This window comes from Sorex fumeus, unplaced genomic scaffold, assembly GCF_029834395.1.
Source record: "Sorex fumeus unplaced genomic scaffold, SorFum_2.1 ptg000008l, whole genome shotgun sequence".
Taxonomy (NCBI): Eukaryota; Metazoa; Chordata; class Mammalia; order Eulipotyphla; family Soricidae; genus Sorex; species Sorex fumeus.
The window spans coordinates 58,670,995-58,692,795 of NW_026606065.1; positions in this window are offsets into that span (position 1 = coordinate 58,670,995).

A 21,801-nucleotide genomic window follows, 5' to 3' on the forward strand; every position below is an offset into this window, starting at 1 on the left:
TTTTTCAAGAAGGGCAAATTGCTCTTCAGTCATCTCGCAGTACAACAAACTGTTAAAGGTGAAGATGCCCCTAGGTTTGGGAAGGGACAAAAGTAATAAAACAATGAAATGATCACTGTCCCTTGTATGCAGTGGTCATTTACTAAAATATACAAGTAAGTGTATATAACTAAATGAGTCATTATGTTTTTCTAACAGTAAGTATATAAATTATTGGTTGCACTAATTTCGGAATAACATCAAAGAGGAAATACCTTTTGATTTCTACCCTTACCCTATTCAACTTTCTAAACAAATGAATGAAAAAATAAAATAAAATAGAACAGCTACAATTCAGTAGAGTTTATTCAGCATCCTGGGTATATTTTAGGACAAAACCTCTCTAAGAATATAATTTAGTCTTAGTATAATCTTAGTGTAAAGTGTTCTTTAGTCATTTAACTGTTCAATTCTGCTTGGAGAAAAGTATGCCTCTAAGTGATAAACGTTTGTTTCTAAAAAACAATTACGATTTCATTATGACAGTCCATATTCATTGGAATTGTATTTTCCTAAATAAAGCAATGACAATTTTTACTTATTATGTTTTTAGTAGTTTTTAATCTTTATTCTGCCTAAATTATCTCAGTGTATTACTGTTTTATTGTTTTAGGCAACTCCCTTTTGAGTTCAGTTCTACATGTTTGAGAAAACAATGAAATTTTTATTAAAAAGTGCCCAATTTTAAATCTGTTCTGTTGTTGTAGGACCAGTGAGTCCAAAATAATAGGATAACTTATCCATAAATTCAATCAGAATTTACATTAGTTCAGAAAGAATTATTTTTTTGTGTGTTTGTTTATTTGGGTGCCACACCCAGTTGTGCTCAGGACTTATTCCTGGCTCTGCATTCAGGTATCACAAATCAAGTGCTTGCACAAAGCAAGCACTCTTACTCACAAGTTACTTCATCCCCCCAGAAAGATTTCTTTAGGGGTCAAAAATATTGTAATAGGGCATAAAGCTCATGTCTAGAACATGGAAGTTCTGAATTTGATCCTGGTACTACATCACTCAACCCCAGCAACTTCTTGCATGTCCCTGGAGACCTGCAGGACTCCGAATAGAAACATCTTAGTTGTAGGTTCCCAAAAAACCTTTGGTTTTACAATGCTGGGCTCCACCTTTTGGGGAATGGACCCATAACTCCACCCTCAGGTTCCTGGGGTACAGCTCCTATAAAAGAAGTCCATAAAAATGTAGGCTGTTATTATTTTTCTTTAGTGTGCATATAAAATATCTGACTCTAACAGGAACTATCCTCTTTCATCTTCTTTTTCACCTATAAAAAGCTGTCACTCGATAAAAAGCACAAAAAAAGCATACAAATATAAGCAATTTGAAAATAAATAAATATACAAAATCTACTAACAATTATAAAGAAACTCTTATAAGTACAGTCTGTAATTCTGATTTAAAAAATAGTAGATCTGGATGTAAGTCTACTAAAAGAGAAGTGACATCTCTCATGCAGCTAAATTATGGAAACACTAGTAAAAATGCTCCAATTTTGCATGGGAAACAAAACAGCTTTAGATTAAATAAGCCAGAAGCATTTAAGGTCAAATATTGTTGCTATTGCAGTACTTTTTAGAGTCTTCAAAATGTAAATGTTAATTGTAGATTCCTGAATAATTACTATGAAATGAGTCTTGAGACTTATACAATTTTAGGGGAAGGACGTCAACAATTTACTCTAAAGTTTCAATGTGTTATTTAACTTTGATATTGAATATCATATGATATATGAGTTAGATGTGATATCTAATTTTGAGATTATGATATCACTAATCTATTGAGGTAAATCTTTCTAGCATAATTTGGTACGATTTCCTTTTTATGTAATTAATTAATAAGGTTTTATCTCTGTCCAGTGATTTTTGTATTCATTAGAACTCTATGTTTTCTTTTTTAATAAAAGCAGGGCTGGAGTGATAGCACAGTGGTAGGGCATTTGCCTTGCATGCAGCCAACATGGCCGACCCGAGTTCAATTCTTCCGCCCCTCTCAGAGAGCCCAGCAAGCTACCGAGAGTATCTCGCCCGCATAGGAGAGCCTGGCAAGCTCCCCATGACATATTCAATATGCCAAACACAATAACAACAAAGTCTCCAATGGAGACATTACTGGGCCCACTCGAGAAATCGATAAACAATGGGAGGACCGTGATCCGAATAAAAGCAGATTCACTGTATCACTGTCATCCCATTGTTCATCGATTTACTTGAGCAGGTGCCAGTAGCGTCTCCATTCATCCCAGCCCTGAAATTTTAGCAGTCTCTCCTTACTTGTCTTTCCCAATGCTGCCATAGTGCGGGCTTTTTCAAGGTCAGGAGAATGAGACCCATTATTGTTACTGTTTTTGGCATATCTAATACACCATGGGTAGCTTGCCAGGCTCTGCCATGCGGGTGGGATATTCTTGGTATCTTTTGCCGGGTTTTCTGAAAAAAACATAGATAGATAGATAGATAGATAGATAGATAGATAGATAGATAGATAATCTCATATGATATATATCATGGAAGGAAGGCATCTATATATCTATATGTATATCTATATAGATGCCTTCCTTCCATGATTTCTTGCCTACTGTGTGAACTCCATCAAATATTGTGGGGTAATTTTGGAAAATGGGTAGGGAGTGTTTTATGTGACTTTTGCAGCCACACAGTCCAGGAATATGTTCACATATATGTGAGGCTCGGCCCGAGCATGTGGAAAGTGGCCAGGAGCGTGGCGGTGGTTGGATAGTGGAGGTCGACTGGGTCCCTTGGGGTGGGGAGAGCTCTCACTCGCCCCCTTCTGGGGTGCCACGAGTGAAAACAGCCTGGCATGGAGTCCAGTGGCATGGTTATGGGGAGCTCATTTTTTGCTCCCTTCCGGGAGAAGCAGTCATGAGTAAAAAAAATCAGATTATCCTCACCAAGATATTTTTTGACAACTTAATTATCCTATCACAATGTATTTATATTTATATGTTTGGGAAAATGAAAACTTGCTGAACATCTCTTTTGGTTGGTTTTGGTGTCACACCCAGGTGTGCTCAACCTTTACTCCTAGCTCTGTGCTAAAACTGTTGGTGGTACCTAGTGGACAGTCTCTTGGGTCTCATTGAACTTATAAGGCTGTAATGCAAGGCATGATTTTAAACACTGTGCTATTTGTCCATCCCCGGTACTTTGTTTTGAGCACAGTTTTCACATTCTTTCACTATCTGGTATTATGCTTCAAAGTCAATCAAGAGATGTTCCATTAAAGTCTCTGATCTTGTCAACAAAGCGAGGGAGCAGAAAGAACCAAAGACAAAGGAGCAATCTCTGAATCTAGAAATGAAGTTGCAGAGGCCAGAGAAATAGCCAAGGTCCAGCCTTGCTTATGTCATAAAACATAACCAGGTATGTCATTAAATACAAACATTGCCTGTATATCTTATACCTTTTGCAAAGAATTATTAAAATATTGATGTAATGTATTGATCAATTACATTACCATTGTAATATATTGATGTTACAATATATTGTAACATTAATTACTTTTAGAATTGCATAGCAAGCTCAAAGATTTATCTTTATGTTAAACTATTCATTAGAAACACTGTATGACTTCTTGGTGCTGAGGTGTTTTCCCTCTTTTTATTAATATAGACTTAAACATAGTTCAAGGTACTATAGATGGAAAATTTCCAAAAGTATTGAAAGATGCAGACATTCTTAAACATCGACAACCCTAATAACCCTAAATGTATAAAAATAACTCATATTAGGCAAAGACAGTGTACTTTCTAAAAAGTGAAAAGAGACTGGGGGCATATTTTTCAAGAAAAAAAAGAGTTTTGTAAATGAGTAATAGTTAAATTGAGGATTAATTATTCAAAATAAATTAAGAAACAAAATATGATACTGATGTCCATGCTGGAAATGAAGTAAAGTTCACTGGAATTCCAAATACAACAATTGCAAAACAATGATGAAAGTAAACTTTTTTTTAGTGCATCAAAATAGTTTTAATTTTTTAAAAAAGTTTACTTGGAGAAAGTATGGAGAGAAACAGAGAGGGAAAAAAAGAGGATTTTATGTTTCAAGATTGAAAGCATAATTTTTCACAGTGAAAACGTTTTTGAAAGAAAATTATGTACAATTTCTCCAAATTGTCTTGGCCTGGAATTCTTCACATACATAAAGTTGATCTGGTTATGTCTCAGGGAAAGCCTTGGACTTTGGATGGTTGTTCATTTTCTTATTATGATATATAGGTTCTTCTTTTATTTCTCAGAGGGGTTTCATCCTTCTCTGGAGGCTGACCCAGTTTCTAAACGTGGGTGGATCTTAGTTTCCCCATCTTCAAGGAACTCCGGATTTTCATCTGAAAGTGACATTTTCTCTTGCCTTTGATATACTTAAGACTGAAAAATTAAGTTTTTTTAAATTACCAGCACCCACCCCCCCATCTATATGTCTGCAACATCCCCTCCCTAGATATTTAATTCCTTTAAATCTTTAAGAGGTGCCTGGATGAAGGTTAACCTTTATTTATTTATTTATTTTTTCATGCTTACAAAAGGGTGCAGGCTCTGCCTATATAAGGGAGTGACATCTCATGCTAATTTAGTATTAGTGAAATCCAGGCAAAGTGTTTTCAATGTTGTCAAAGTTTGAAAGGAAAATCTGATAGATTAAACAATTATTTTTAAAATATTAGGCCCTGGAGGATAAAAGATTCTACTGGCCCAAGTAAATCAGAGAATTCAAGGAAACAAGAAAATAATAGTCACAACATAAACATTTTTTTTCTTTCTTCTGCACACTGATGAGTCACCTATAAAGGCCATAGTTTCTGTTTTTACAGACCACCGGTATATATATATATATATATATATATATATATATATATTCAAAATTAACAAAAACTTCAGCTTTTGGTGTTAGACTATCTTATAAAGAGTTTTAAGTTCTTGACAGGCTCACAACAGTAGTTTCATTTATTCTGTTACTCTGGTTGCTGGATGATGTAGTTGGAGCAAGTAAACTTAAATAAATTTAGAACAGTCCTACAAATCATTAACAAATATATCATATAATATTACCCATAACAGAGCACTATATATAAAGAAAATAAGAAATCACTGTTTTTCCCATAAAGTAATAATGATAAATATATGTGTGTATGTATACTGCTACACAAAACAATGAAATGCAAATTTCAATACATGTATTAAGAAATCTTAGAAAAATAGGAGAAGATGTTACTTGAAAACTAATGCAGTAACAAATAAAGACTAATGTCTTGACTGTGATTTTAGAATATGTAAAGCAGTAGATTTATTATAGGAATTGTGTTCTTGTTTTCTTCTTAAGTATTTTAAATTTTATTTTCTAATCTGTCAATAATGCATAATTATTATCATATTATCCTGAGGACAAATGCTATGACTTGGTTGAGGTTATCCACAGATATATTATCTTTGGTGTCATAACTTTTTATTTACAAGAAGTAAGATGTAGAGGTCAAGTTAACATTTTTCTTTGCATGGGTTATTTTTTGCTAATTTTTATATATACTTATATAGAGAGTGAACATTTTCTTCTGGTATACAACATTCATTGAGCCATACCTTAATTTCTTTTGTCTGAATAAAGATAGCTAGTTGATTAATTATAATTCATAAAATATGGGCAGTTGGAAATTATTTAATTGCAACCATTAGCATTCATGTTTGTATAATGAGACATATATTCAAGAAATGCTTTTGTGATTTAATTTTTTCGGCTTTTAAATTTAAACAGTCAAAGTGTCCCAAGTAAAGTCAATGCTTTTCAGTATTACGTTAAGGATAAAATAGAAATAAGGCAAAAATTTTTATCTTTTTTTTGTAATTTGGATAATCTTTTGTCATTTGGATAAGTAAACAGTAATTATGTTCATTTATACTAGCATACATAATTTGGGATTAATTTTTTTACAAATGGTTTAGTATATAACTATATGTTAACTAGTTATTGTAGGACTGGAAAGAGTGATAATACTGTGAGAAGGGCACTTGCCTTTCACACAATGGAGTTGGGATCCATATCTCATTGTTTTGATTAGCATCTCTCTGATTATCATTGATGTAGAACATCTCTTGAAATATATATTGGTCATCTAAATATCGTCTTGAGGAAGATTTTTTCATCTCTTCTTACAGTTTTATTTACTATTCAGGGCCTATTTAGTTTCACTGTCATGAGGGAAAAAAGCAAGCTAAAAAAAATTAATGACTTAATCTTTTGACTGCTCTCCACAGTGCTTTCATTTTTTATATATTTTTTCCAAAATTTTCAGTGAGATGCTTTTTGTATTTGCCTGCTGATTTTTCTTGTTTTCCTTTTGAGAGACAAATTGAAGCTATATTCCTTCATTTTTATTATAGAGCAATCGGTGATTTATTTTTGAAATGTTTAATTTATCTTGAAAAATAAGTATTTTGGGCATGGAAAGATACCTCCATGCATCAGCACATGCTTTACATACAACTCCTGAGCAAGACTGGGAGTAACCAGAGTGGTTCCACGACAACAAAAGTGTTTATTTTTGTTGTTCCTTGAAACATTTTTTTTGAACATCTTGCTTTGACTGGTACAAAAATATTATTATCACTATTCATTTAATTTTCCTGATAATTGTGTACATTATTTATAGTTTTGTATTAGCCAGCAGAGAAAAGTCAGTTTTTCTTAAAGCATTTCACTTCTTCAAACTCTTGTTTGATTCCAGTCAGTTTATATAAGTGGTCATCTATCCCACAGACTAGATATATTTCTCTAAAATCAGAAAACAAACTCCATTTTCTGTGTAATCTTTTAGAACATATGATTCTATGACTTTAGAGGTATATACTAGATTATGTGATTCCAAAGTCATTTAATTACAGTAAATAGAAGACATTATTTTATCTTCTTCTTAAAAATTAATGAATCACTGTGAGATAGTTACGTATTTGCAAACTTTTGTGATTATGTTTCAGTCATACAATGATCAAGTACCCATCTCTCCACCAGAGCCCATTCTCCACCACAAATGTTCCCAGTATTCCTCCCTCCCCACATCCCCCTCCACCCCTTGCCTCTGTGACAGACACATTTCCTTTTACTCTCTCTTTCCTTTGGGCTGTTAGGGTTTGCAACATGGGTATTAAGTGGCCTTCATGTTTGGTCCATAGTCTACTTTCAGCACATATCTCCTATCCTGAGTGAGCCCTCCAAGCATCATTTACTTGGTAGTTTCTCTGGCTCAGCTAACTTTTCCTCCAGCATGAGAGGCCAGCTCCCAAGCCATGGAGCTATCCTCCTTTTAAGGGTTAAATATTCATATCGCTTAGTATTTCTCCGTATTCTGTAGTTTTATATATATATACATATATATATAATGTTTTTATAGTTATCAAGTGGTTAGTCAATATATTTGTTAGCACGATTTGACAATACATCTTTCTCCTTTGTGATTGAATGTTTTATTTGAAGCATACTTAAAAGGTACTCTGTGTCACATATTGAGATTTTATTCAATTAGACTTTTGGTTCTTATTCATTTATTATAACTTTTGATATTCCTTATCCTTCTCAATACACATTATATTTATTTTAAAATTTTTATATTTTTCTTAATATAATGCTTTCCCAATTTTGCTATAAAGGGATACTCTTATACTTCCATAGATTTTTAAACTTTTTATGACCTTTATGAAAATAGCTATGTTAATGCCATTTTTTAAGTTATGTCACATAAATATTTGATATTATATTTTAGACATTATAATAAACATCAGTCAACACCACTTAAAATGTCAAGGCTAAACGTCAAGATTGAATTTTTAGTTAATGTGTGATCCAATAACGAATGCTCTATAGGTCTAGATAATGATGAATCTTTTTCCTAAATTGCTTTGGAATGTTGTAAAAAACAGCATATATATGTATATATATGTATATATATATATATACACACAAACACACACACATATATATAATATAAATACAACTCTCCTTTTGATTTCTTTACCACTTACTTAAAGACATTTGTAAGGGTTCTATATTTATTTTCTCATACAATTTAGTAAAACTGCTTTTTTTTGAAAGTAAGAAACCTCTTTTGTAGACCAGATGCATAAACTATTTGACAGATGTTGTATTCCTGCTTTAGCTTCCCAATCACTCTCTTAGATGGATTTACTGCCTTTTTTGTGCAAGAAGTGCTGGGTTTCAGTAAAGATGCCAATAATTTCATATGCAGTGACCTTGGCATGAAGTAACTTTTCCAAAATTGGGAAACGGCAGCTGTGTGAAACTTACTATTTATCTTCTTTACACACAATATGTTTGCTTTTCTAAACTTTCTTTCCCTCTTAAATAGAATTCAGCAGTTTGGTTACCTTGAAATTGTACATTATGGAAAATACATAAGTTCTCATCTTAATGAAGGATATTTAACTCATCAAGATTCTAACTGCAAGCATTTGCTTTGGAGAAATGTTTAAGCATTCACTGTATAATGGGCAGAATAATCATAAAAGGCCCATTATAGTGTGTTCCTTGCATCCTCTTATATTACCTTAGGGAATAGACAGCAGGTCATAAAAAATGTTTTATTTAAGACTCTTACCACTATTGTAACAGGAAAATCACAAGTATTAATGCATACCCTGAAAATATTCTCATGATCCTCCCTGAAAATCACCTTTTTTTAAGGAAAAAGTTTATCCATGATACACTTATAAAAACAGAATTAAAACAAGGAAGGAAAGACTGCAATAAATTCTCAAAATATGTGATGTGTTAATTTTAACATCATCAGTGTTCAACTATATATTAGATAAATGCACAATATGCAAAATATAATCCATCATTTTATATGATATTCTATTATATATAAATATGTATAAATGTATACATAATTTAAGTATGATGAGCGCTTTAACTAAATCCACAAAATTTGAATTAGTAACAACAGATGGGCTGGAGCGATAGCACAGCAGGTAGGGCATTTGGCTTCTGTGTAGCCAGCCCGGCCAAGCCGGGTTCGATTCTTCTGCCCCTCTCAGAGAGCCCGGCAAGGTACCGAGAGTATTGTGCCTGCTCACCAAAGCTTGGCAAGCTACCTGTGATGTATTCAATATGCCAAACATAGTAACAACAAGTCTCAAAATGGAGATGCTACTGGGCCCGCTCGAGCAAAATTGATGAACAATGGGAGAACAGTGTTTGTAAGAGTGACAGTGGATGTTGGGTAAATTTAAAAATATATATTTTAATTTTCAATAGGTGTAATTTATTTTCAAAAAATTCTATTTTATATTTTAAATTATTTTTAAAATTATCATCACTTCCCTCCTGAAGCCCAGTGGGGAAAGTGCCCGTCCATCTCCGGGGGACCGACCACCAGTCCGTTGGCTCCTCCCCTCCAGGTGGGTCGGGGGCGTCCAGCCGGGAAGTGCTCCTGCCCCCCCAGCCGCGCCTCAGATTCCCTCCTGAAGCCCAGTGGGGAGACTGTAGACCACCCTTCCTCCATTCCAGGATCCTGGGTGGGTGTCGCCTGGGACAGGCTCGGGGCGTGGCCACCAGGAAAGGGGCATGGCCTCTTAAAAGTGGGCGTGGCCTTCTCCTTGGCGGGCGGCCGCTAACGCGGCCGCAGTTATATCACTCACATCAACCACTGAGGACTCCCATCCCACAACTTGCTGCCGAATACCAACCAAAAATTTCCCACCTCTTCTACTGCAATCCAACAACAACCCACTCGCCTACTCAAGTTCCAACAAAGTCCTGTTTGAAAACAGCTGTATAAGTTCATTTCCAAATAGCACCTCCTCAAAAAGTTTCACTCAATGTCTGTTATAAAACAAAGAATAACGCCTGACTGAGAAGAACGTCAAACTCAGAAACGTAGAAGGGTGCCTACCATGGTCAAAAACTTATCCATAATCCCTTCCCACTATAAGAGGGAATAGTATAATCCGTGCAGGACGCAACCGAGGCCCATTGCTTGCCAACAAAACTGAACGGCTCCTGGCAGTCTCTCCTCATTCAACCAGGTACAGCCTGCCCCACGGCTTGAGACTCCCCCAGGGAATGCGCAGCTAGCTTGATCCCCTAGAATTGCCGGTTTTCTCCCTTGACCTGCGCGGGACGGGAACAGAGACAACATCAGATCCCGCGACAACAAAGCTGAAGGGATCCGGGAACTTTCTCCTCATTCAACCAGAATAGTAACAGTGAAGGTGAAGGACTAAAGCACACTGGTCACAATGGTAAAGCAACGCAAAAGCCCACCAAACTTTCTTATTCACGAGGCTAGCCCAGAAGACACCAACAGTATTGTAGTATTAGACAACCTCTCTGACAAGGAATTCAGAAGGGAGCTACTTAGGATGCGTAGGGAACTGAAAGAAACAATGGAAACCAATGCCAATAAAAGACAAGACGATTTGAAGGCAGAAATGAGAAAAATGCAATGGGAAATGTCGGACCAGAAAACCCTGGTATGCGAATTGAAAACCTCAGTGGATGGCCTCAGAAGCAGAGTAACAGCAGCTGAGAACAGAATCAGTGAGCTTGAAGATGAAGTTCAGAGACTCTCCAGAAAAGAGCAGAAAATGGAAAAGAGACTCACAGTTCAGAACAGATGGCAAGAGAAGATCGTGATGAAGCCAAGAGGGGTAACATAAGAATTATTGGAGTCCTAGAGGGACAGGAAGAAAACCCTGATGAAGAAGAAACTGTCAAAGGCATCACTGCTACAACATTTCCGGAGCTGAAGAAAACTTGTGACCACATTCAGGAGGCCTGAAGGGTACCAGCTAGAAGAAATTCGAACAAAAATACCGCAAGACACATCCTGATAAAAATGACCAAAACTTTAGACAGAGACAAAATTTTGAAAGCAGCAAGATCAAAGAAAGAAATCCCTTACAAAGGAGCATCCTTAAAATTCACAGCTGATTTTTCTGATGAAACCCTCAGGGCGCGAAAACAGTGGTGGGACATAGTGAAAAAACTCAATGAAACACATGCCTCTCCAAAAATACTTTACCCAGCGAGACTCTCATTTATAACAGAAGGAACAACACACAGTTTCACAGACAAACAACAGCTCAGGAACTTCATAGACTCAAAACCATGGTTACAAGAACAACTAAATGGGCTACTTTAAGGCAAGACAGGCCCCTCAAATACACCAAATTTGAACAGAACAATGGGACAAAATCCCATAACAATAATCTCTCTCAATGTCAATGGGCTAAACGCACCAATTAAAAGACATAGAGTGGCAGGATGGATTAGAAAATTGAACCCAACATTCTGCTGCCTGCAAGAAACACATCTCAATAGTCAAAGCAAACACAGACTCAGAGTCAAAGGCTGGAAAATAATCCTACAGGCAAACAGCTCCCAGAAAAAAGCTGGGGTAGCCATCCTAATATCAGACCACATCGATTTCAGAGTGAAGAAGGTCATAAGAGACAGTGAAGGCCATTTCCTATTGATCAAAGGATCTGTACAACAGGAAGAACTTACAATAAAAAATGTATATGCACCTAATGAGAGACCAGCAAAGTACTTAAAACAATTACTCATAGATTCGGAAAAAGACATCGATAGCAACACAATACTAGTGGGAGACTTCAACACCGCTTTGTCACCTCTTGATAGATCAACCAGACTCAAGCTTAGCAAGGACATACTTCATCTGAGGGAAACAATGGAAGAAAGGGACTTAGTAGATATATATAGGACACTTCATCCACAAAAAGCTGAATACACATTCTTCTCAAGCGTACATGGAACGTTCTCCAAGATAGACCACATGCTGAGCCACAAAACATGCCTCCATAAAATTAAGAAGATAGAGATTATATCAACAATCTTCTCAGACCATAATGCGCTGAAATTAGAAGTAAATCACACACAAAAACAGAAAACTAAATCAAACACCTGGAAATTAAACAGTGCGTTATTGAACGAGTGGCTTAGAATGGAAATCAAAGAGGAAATCAAAAGATTCCTAAGAAACGAATGAAAATGAGGACACGAGTTACCAAAACTTATGGGACAAAGCAAAAGCTGTCTTAAGAGGAAAGGTTATAGCTCTACAAGCATTCCTCAGGAAGGAGGAGCGAGCCCACATAAATAAACTAACCTCACAGCTTAAGAGCTTGGAGAAGGACCAACAAAAGGAGCACAACCCGAACAGGAGAAAGGAAATAATAAAACTCAGAGCAGAGATTAACGAGATGGAAACCCAAAAAGCAATCTGAAAGATCAATGAAACCAAGAGCTGGTTCTTTGAGAAAATTAACAAGATCGATAAGCCTCTAGCAAAACTCACAAAGAAGGGGAGAGAGAAAACCCTAATAAACCGAATCAGAAATGAAAAGGGGGTCATTACAACAGAAACTACAGAAATTCAAAGGATCCTCAGGGAGTACTTTGAGAAGCTTTATGCCACGGAACATCAAAACCTTGAGGAAATGGATAAATTCCTAGACTCCTACAGACTCCCAAGGCTGAACCAAGAAGACCTGGAATACCTGAACAGACCTATCACCATCAAGGTAATTGAAATGGTAATAAAAAGTCTCCCCAAGCACAAAAGTCCTGGCCCGGATGGATTCACTAGTGAATTCTTCCAAATCTTTAAAGAAGACTTACTCCCAATCCTCTTTAAGCTTTTCCACGAAATTGAATTATCAAAAACACTTCCGAATAGTTTCTACGAAGCGAATATCACACTGATACCAAAAGCAGACAGAGATACCACAAAGAAAGTGAATTACAGGCCGATATCCCTGATGAAAACAGATGCAAAGATCCTCAACAAACTACTAGCAAATAGAATCCAACTACTCATCAAAAAGATCATACACCATGACCAAGTAGGATTCATCCCAGGGATGCAAGGATGGTTTAACATTCGGAAATCAATCAAGATAATCCACCATATCAACAAAAGAAAAGATAAAAAGCATATGATCATATCAATAGATGCAGAGAAAGCATTTGACAAGGTCCAGCACCCCTTTATGATGAAAACCCTAGCCAAAATGGGTATAGAGGGGACTTTCCTCAACATAGTTAAAGCCATCTACCACAAGCCTACAGCAAGCATCATCCTCAATGGGGAAAAACTGAGAGCCTTTTTTCTAAGATCAGGGATGAGACAAGGATACCCACTCTCTCCACTGCTGTTCAATATAGTACTGGAAGTACTTGCAATAGCGATTAGGCAAGAAAAAGACATTAAGGGCATTCGGGTAGGAAAGGAAGAAATCAAGCTCTCACTATTCGCAGATGATATGTTACTATACTTAGAGAACCCAATAACCTCCACCAAAAAACTCCTAGAAACAATAGACTCATATAGCAAAGTTGCAGGCTATAAAATCAATACACAAAAGTCCATGGCTTTCCTATACGCAAACAGTGAGAGAGAAGAAAGCAACATGAAAAAAACAATCCCGTTCACAATTGTGCCCCAGAAAATCAAGTACCTAGGAATCAGCTTAACTAAGGAAGTAAAGAACCTGTACAAAGAAAACTACAAAACACTACTTCAGGAAATAAAAGAGGACATGAGGAAATGGAAAGATATCCCCTGCTCATGGGTCGGGATACTTAACATTGTCAAAATGGCAATACTACCGAAAGCATTGTATAAAATCAATGCAATCCCTATAAGGATACCCAAGACATTCTTCAAAGAAATGGAGCAAACACTCCTGAAATTTATATGGAACAATAAGCCCCCACGAATAGCTAAAGCAATTCTTGGGAAAAAGAAAATGGGAGGAATCAACCTCCCTAACTTCAAACTCTACTACAAAGCAGTAATAATTAAAACAGCATGGTACTGGAACAAAAGCAGAACTGCAGACCAATAGAACAGGGTTGAATACACTGACATGTCCCCTCAATCATATGATCATCTAATATTTGATAAAGGTGCAAGAAATGTGAAGTGGAGTAAGGAAAGCCTCTTAAACAAATTGTGCTGGCAAAACTGGACGGCTACATGCAAAAAAATGGGCTCAGAACTCTGCCTAACACCATGTACAAAAGTAAGATCAAAATGGATTAAAGACCTCAACATCAGACCAGACACCATAAGGTACATTGAAAACAAGGTTGGCAAAACCCTCCATGACATTGAGACTAATGGTACTTTCAAAGATGCCACGCCACTGGCCGAGCAAGTGAAAACAGAGATAGATAAATGGGACTATCTTAAACTAAGAAGCTTCTGCACCTCCAAAGAAACAGTGACCAAAATACAAAGACAGTCTACAGAATGGGAAAGGATATTCACCGAATACACATCTGACAAGGGGTTGATAACAAGGATATACAAAATACTGGTTGAACTCCACAGGAAGAAAACATCCAACCCCATCCAAAAATGGGGCAATGAAATGAACAGAAACTTTCTCAAAGAAGAAATCCGAATGGCAAAAAAGCACATGAGAAAATGCTCTACATCATTAATTATCAGGGAGATGCAGATCAAAACCACAATGAGATACCATCTCACACCTCAGAGACTGGTCCACATTCAAAAGAACAAAAGCAACCGATGCTGGCGTGGATGTGGCGAGAAAGGGACACTCCTTCACTGTTGGTGGGAATGCCGACTGGTTCAGCCCTTTTGGAAAACAGTATGGACGTTTCTCCAAAAATTAGAAATTGAGCTCCCATTTGACCCAGCGATACCACTCCTGGGAATATACCCCAGAGAGGCAAAAATGTGTAGTCGAAGTGACATCTGCACTTGTTTGTTCATTGCAGCACTCTTTACAATAGCCAGAAACTGGAAGAGACCTGAGTGCCCAAGAACAGATGACGGTTAAAGAAACTTTGGTACATCTACACAATGGAGTACTATGTAGCTCTTAGAAAAGATGAAGTCATGAAATTTACATACAAGTGGTACAATATGGAAAGTATCATGCTAAGCGAAATGAGTCAGAAAGAGAGGGATAGACATAGAAAAATTGCATTCATCTGGGGGATATAAAGCAACAAAGTATGAGATCAATACCTAAGAATAGCTGAGATCAACACCAGGAGGATTACTCCATAGCTTAGAGGCCAGCCGGGTATTCTAGGGGAAAGGGCAGTTCAGATAGAGAAGGGAACACCAAATAAAGGGTGTTTGGAGGATCCTCCCAGGATGGGAAATGTATGTTGAAAGTAGACTATGGACTGAACATGATTGCCACTCAATGCCTCTTTTGCAGATCACAACACCCAAAAGGAGAGAGAGAACAAAGGGGAATGCCCTGCCACAGAGGCAGGGTGGGAGTGGTTTGGGGGGAAATGGGCACTGGTGGAGGATGGGTATTTGATCATTGTATGACCGAAACCCAAGCACAAAGATTTGTAAATCTACAACTGTACCTCATGGTGCTTCACTAATAAAAAAAAATTATCATCACTTGATCACTTGACATCCTGTTTCTCATTGATTTGCTCGAGCAGGCGCCAGTAACGACTCCATTCGTCCCTATCACATGCTAGTGTAGCGCAATGGTGTTTGCTCATTCTAGGAAAATGAAGAGCCTCAAACTGGTCGTTCAGGGTCTTGACAAAGAAGTCTGACCATCTCGTACGTGGGCCATGTGGTCTTTTAACATCCATTCGGTAACGGCTTTAGTCTAGCAGTCGTCTCCAAATCTCATTACATGTCCAGCTCGTCTGATTTTCGATGCCTTGGAAAACGAGACAGCATCCCTAATTTTTGACCATCGACGGATGTCGGAACTCTCGATTCTTTCTCTCATTTGAGTGAAATGTGTTACTCCAAGCATAGCTCTTTCAATTCCTCTTTGGGAGACCCGGATAGCGTTCTCATCCTGTTTGCGTAGGGCTCAGGTCTCTGAGGCATATGTTAATGCAGGAAGAATAGTGGAATCAAAGAGATGTGCCTGGGCCCAGAGGTTCTTTTTCCTCTTAGCTATTTCTTTGATACACTTGAAGGCGTTCCAAATTCCTCCTGCACAACTCAGGTCCCAGGTCATTCGTCATGTTGACTTCTCGACCTAGCTACACATAACTGTTGCATTTGGAGATGATCGTTAGGTTGAGAGTGAATAGAATATCAGGAATGAGACTGTTTCTCATAAACATTGTCTGTGAGTTTCAGCCATAGTTCAACCTTTCCACACTCATGGTCGAAGTCGGCCAGCATTTGTGCAGCTTGGCTAATGATTGGTGTCATTAGAACAATGTCATCAGCAAAGCGGAAGGGGTGTAGTTGCCGACAGTCTACCTTCACTCCTATTCCTTCCCATTCCAGTCTTCGCATGGCATTCTGGAGGGTGGCACTGAAGAGTTTCAGTGAAATGGTATCACCCTGCCGAATCCCTCTCTTGTCATGAGTGATCACTTCCTTCTAGAATGTGAGATCCTGGTAGTGAATCCACAATACACCTCATGGAGGATCCTGATGTATTGAGTTTGAACGCCCTGATTGGCTAGGGCTTTAATGACCACTTCAGTCGCAACAGAATCAAAGGCCTTCTTTAAATCAATGAACGTTAGACAAAGTGGCATCTTCAACTCCCAAGAACCCTCAATGTTCTTGGTTATCATGTGTTTATGGTTGATCATGCTGAATCCTTTGCAGAACTCGGCTTGCTTGCATGGTTTGCATTCATCTAGTGTTCTGCCAGTCCTATTCAGGATGACATGAGTGAACAGCTTGTAGACGACAGTCAACAAGCAGATCAGGCGATAGTTGCCAATATCATGGATGCCCCCCTTCTTGTACAGTAGTATAGTCCTGCTCGTTTTCCACTGGGACGGAATCTTGCATTCAGACAGGTAGCGTGTGAAGAGCTGAACCAGTGTACTGATGAGTACTGATGGCACGTTCTTCAGATGTTCAAGTGTGACCTTGTCTGGGCCTGGTGCTGTTCGTTTCTTTACCAATGGAATGGCATGTCAGATTTCGGAAGGGAGAACGTTGGGAATGACATATCCATCCTGCTGAATTTGGTATGTGGGCAGGTGGACATGGATATCAAAGAGATCTGAGTAGAAGTCATGGATAATCTTCTTCATTGCCCTTCGGGAAGATGTGATAGATCCATCACGACATCAGAGGGAAGTCATCCTGGTCTTATAGTTCGCGAAGGAAGGTGGGATTTACAAATGCTTTACTGGCTTCTGCCACATCTAACAGTACTGCTGCTTTTCTCTTTTTGAGATCTTCCTTTATTGCTTCTCTGCACTGCTTTGCAAGCTCGGACATTTGATTGTGATTCCTTGAGGCATGCACCAAGCCACATTGGCCAATAAGCTCAAGAGTTTTCGAAGACAAGCTTTTTTGTGTCTATCTCTTCCTCGCACAATCAAGGATGTGATGAACCAGTTGATCATATTCCTCGTCAATGTTGTCAATGACTGCATCTTCCCATGTTGCAGCAATAGTGCCATAGAGCTCCCAATTGGTGTTCGTTCTGGGAGCTCTCTTCTTAAACTTTGCAGCCCTTTGTCACTGCTCTGTGAAGTAGAATTTTGCACGAAGGAGATGGTGGTTTGACTCCATTTGGAATTTGGGGACAACAGTGACATTGCTCAGGCAAAACCATTGATTGAGTATGATGTGATCAATTTTGTTGTGAAATTATCCACCAGGAGACTCCCATGTCCAACGTTTAGATTTGGCCTTCTGGAACTGTGAGTTACCGTGGATGGTCTTGGTCGACATGATGAACTTAGACAGTCTCTCACCCTGTTCATTCCATTCTAGGCCATGGGTCCCGATGTGGAGTTCTTCAGCTGATCTTCTCGGTCCTATCTTGGCATTAAAATCACCAACAATTATCTTGTAGAAGGTGTGGTCTTCTTTATAGAACTTCTACAGCTCCATTTAGAACTTTTCAATTTCTCTTTCATCATAATTGGATGTTTGTGCATAGACAATGAAGATAGAAACTGCTGGCAGTGAGCCACGTCTATTCAAGTGTAATCGTTCGATTTGGGTTGATAGGCATTCGAATGAATCAATGCTCATGGCCAAGTTCATGTTGACAAGGACACCAACACCACTGACACCTCCTTTGTCACATGTTCTGAGGAACAGTTCTTTCCAGTGTCAAAAATGGCGTGAGGTAATTGATGCCTTCTTGTCTTGGTCAGACCAATGATGTCGTACTTGATCTTGGCAAACTATCTCTGGTGTATTCGATATGCCAAAACCAGTAAATATAATGGGTCTCATTCCCCTCACCATGAAAGAGCCACCAACATGGCAGTATTAAGAAGGATGAGGAAGGAGAGGCTGATAAAATATCAGGACGGACCTAGGCTGCCACAATGAAGAAAGACATAAATGACTGTCTGTACTTTCGATGCATGTACACTGGCATCAGATGCATCCATCGAGGACCTGATGGTGCAAGAGCAAAATGATCATAATTGTTGAAAATCTAAACTTGAGTCAATATTATTCATTTTATAAGTTTTCTTGCTCAGCTTATTATTAAAGGAACTATTACATACAAATTTTCACTTATTTAATTTGCATTAAAATAATGCAAATTTTAATATTTTTGAATTCCAGAAAGTAACAAAAAGTGTATTATGACAATATGTTATTTAGAGTATTGTCATTATATACTAGTATATACACTAGAACCAACTCCTTTTTCATGAATATTTTAATGCTAAATTGCTCTTAGATGTATTGATTTCATCCATTAAAGGTTAGCAGTCATACCGTTATTTTTTTCATAGTTTATTTAGAAATTTGTTAGTAAAAATAATTAACTAGGAATGTTTACAATTTTAAATATCTGCATATGTATATATCAATTTTCTCCGATAATTTTTAATTGAATAGTTGTGAGGTAGAGCCTTACAAAGCTTTTCATGATTACATTTCAGTGTTCTAACACTCAGCCCTCCACCAGTCTACATTTCCCAGCACCAGTGTCCCCAGTATCTCTCCCATCACCGACCACATGATTCCAGGCTTGACTCAATGGCAGGCACATCTCCTCTGTCTCTGTCTCTGACTGTCTGTCTGTGTCTCTCCCACTTCTTCCACCCCAGTATCTCCTTTTGGTCATTGTGGTTTGCAATACAAATTCTAAAAGGTTCTCATGTATATCCTGTTACATACTTACATACATACAAAGACTCAGTTTTTGTCCAATGAGATCATTTCCACCTATTATTGTCATTTGACATATTGACATATTGATTTCTTCTCAATCTTTTCACCCTCCACTCACACACTCTAGAGATAGATTGACCATTGACCAGTCCTCCTAGCTCCTGTTTTCCCTGGCCTTGGATATTAGTCTTCTAATATATGTTTTTATATAACTAAGTGCAGATACAGGAGTAAGTCCTGAGAACTGCTGGACGTGGCCCCCAAACAAAACAAAACAAAACAAAAAAGACAAAGATCTAAGGACAAAATGTGTGTTTAAAAAGAGATTTATGTTAGATGTTCGTAATTTTCTTAATTTTATTTTAATTCTCATTAATATTCTTTCCTTTTTAAATTTTGTTTTGTTGAATCACCATGAGGTAGACCCTTACAAAGCTGTTCATGATTAAGTTTCAGTCATACAGTTTTCCAACATCCATCCCTCCACCAAGGTACATTTATCAGCACTAGAATCCCAAATCTCCCTTCTATCACCCACCACCCCAATCCCAGCCTTCCTCTGTGGTAGACACTTCTCTCTCTCTCTCTCTCTCTCTCTCTCTCTCTCTCTCTCTCTCTCTCTCTCTCTCTCTCTCTCCTCTTTTGGGCATTTCAATTTGCAATACAGATACTGAAAGAAAGATTAACATGTATAATGTATATATCCCATTACCTACTACCTACTTATAACACTGAGTTCTTATCCAGCACAATCATTTTCAACTATTATTGTCATACTGGCCCCTTCTCTATGTGATGTATGCTCAGCCGCACATACTTGTGGTAGGTTTGAACCATTGAACCAATGAATGCACTGGGCCTACACTCAGTAATTACTCCTAAGTGGTTCAAGAGACTATATGAGATACTGGGGATTAACATGGATTGCTGTATGCAATACAACACCCTCCCACAGAGAGATAATATATCTCTCTGGCTTCAAAATATTGTATTTATTAATAAGAAATTATTTAACACTTATACAGGCTACTTAAAGAACTTGCAAGACATCTTAATCAACTTAAGTTAATTTACAACTTAATTTACTTAAGTTAATTTAAAAATTACTTAAGTTAATTTACAAATTATTTATATAAAATACAGCAGTTAGTCAAACTCACAATATTAAGCACATATTTATGAAAGAACCAAGTATTGTCTCTAATGCATCAATGACTTTTAATTATATCAATAGTTACATGTTTTTCTCTACCAAAATCAAATATTTAATAACCACATGTACATTAGGCCAATATATTCATCCTCAGAGAAGAGTTCCATCTGCTCATTTGTTCATATCCTACTGCCTCTGTTGCATAACACAGTGTTTGTCACATAACAAATTCCTGGAACATTTAATATTTTCTAAATGGTCTATTGTTACTACCATGGTTTTGTGTCTTTTGTCCGGTTACATTCAGGAATCCAAGAAAACAAATCATTATGATTGCTTATAATTTAAGTTTGACAATATGGCAATTATGTGACAGGGATATAAAACAAAGATTATATTGTATTACTGAAATGACTGAAAATATTATTCAGGAAAACATATCCTGAACTAACAGATGGCAAATTATCAAAGGAGTAGATAATATGCAATTACCGATTGTATGAAAAAAGGACTATTTAATGAAGATTTAAAGTATGATCACTTTCTCCTATGATGCTATTTAATGAAGATTAAAAGCATGGCAGTTTATTCCTACAATACTATGTATTTCATTTTTTTCTAAAGATAAGAATAATTCTATGAAATTACTCAGCTAGATAACAAGTCTTTTTGGTCTCATCTTCCAACATTATTTAAATATCAAATTGCTCAGTATTTTTTCTCAGAATAATGTTTCACATGGAATTAAAGGAGTGCATGCTGTCTGACTTTCCTCTTCCTTCTTATTTCCTTTTTGGTTTCCTTTGGCAACTTGCTGTCATTTTCTCTTCATTTGTATATTTGCTACAAATTGAGGCCTATTTCTTAGACAATAAACTCTCCAAAGGAAATTTATCCATGTTTCACTTAGGTTGCTAGTTTGAAAATTGGTTATAAACTGAAACAGACCTTCCACTTTATTTTATTATCTGGAAGGTATTTCCAATAGGATGTCTAAGAGATTATTAAAACTCAATGAGTCAAGACTGAATTCATAATCAGCATTCCCCTTGTTTCCTTGTTTCCTAAACAAATTCACCTTGCATTCATTAATGCTGCACCAAACCCAGTGTCATTGGTGAGATCTCCTAATAAGTAGTTCAAAGTAAAATTCTAGAAATCATCTTTTATTATCCCTGTAGGTCTATTTCATTATATTCTAAGAACCTGATGTCAATATGTGTGTGTTTGTGTGTGTGTGTATAAATTTGTTTTCATCTATTCATATGAATAATGGATGCACTGGATCTTTTATTAAATTTAGCTTTATAATTAATTTATCAAATTAGGACACCTGAAAACTTTCAGAGTCTGATGTGTTGTTATATATAATGTGCACAAAGAAGAACTCTATTGTCCTTAATAGCATTTATTCTTGTTAATATTTAACTCTGCTCCCACTCAGTCTCAATTACTCT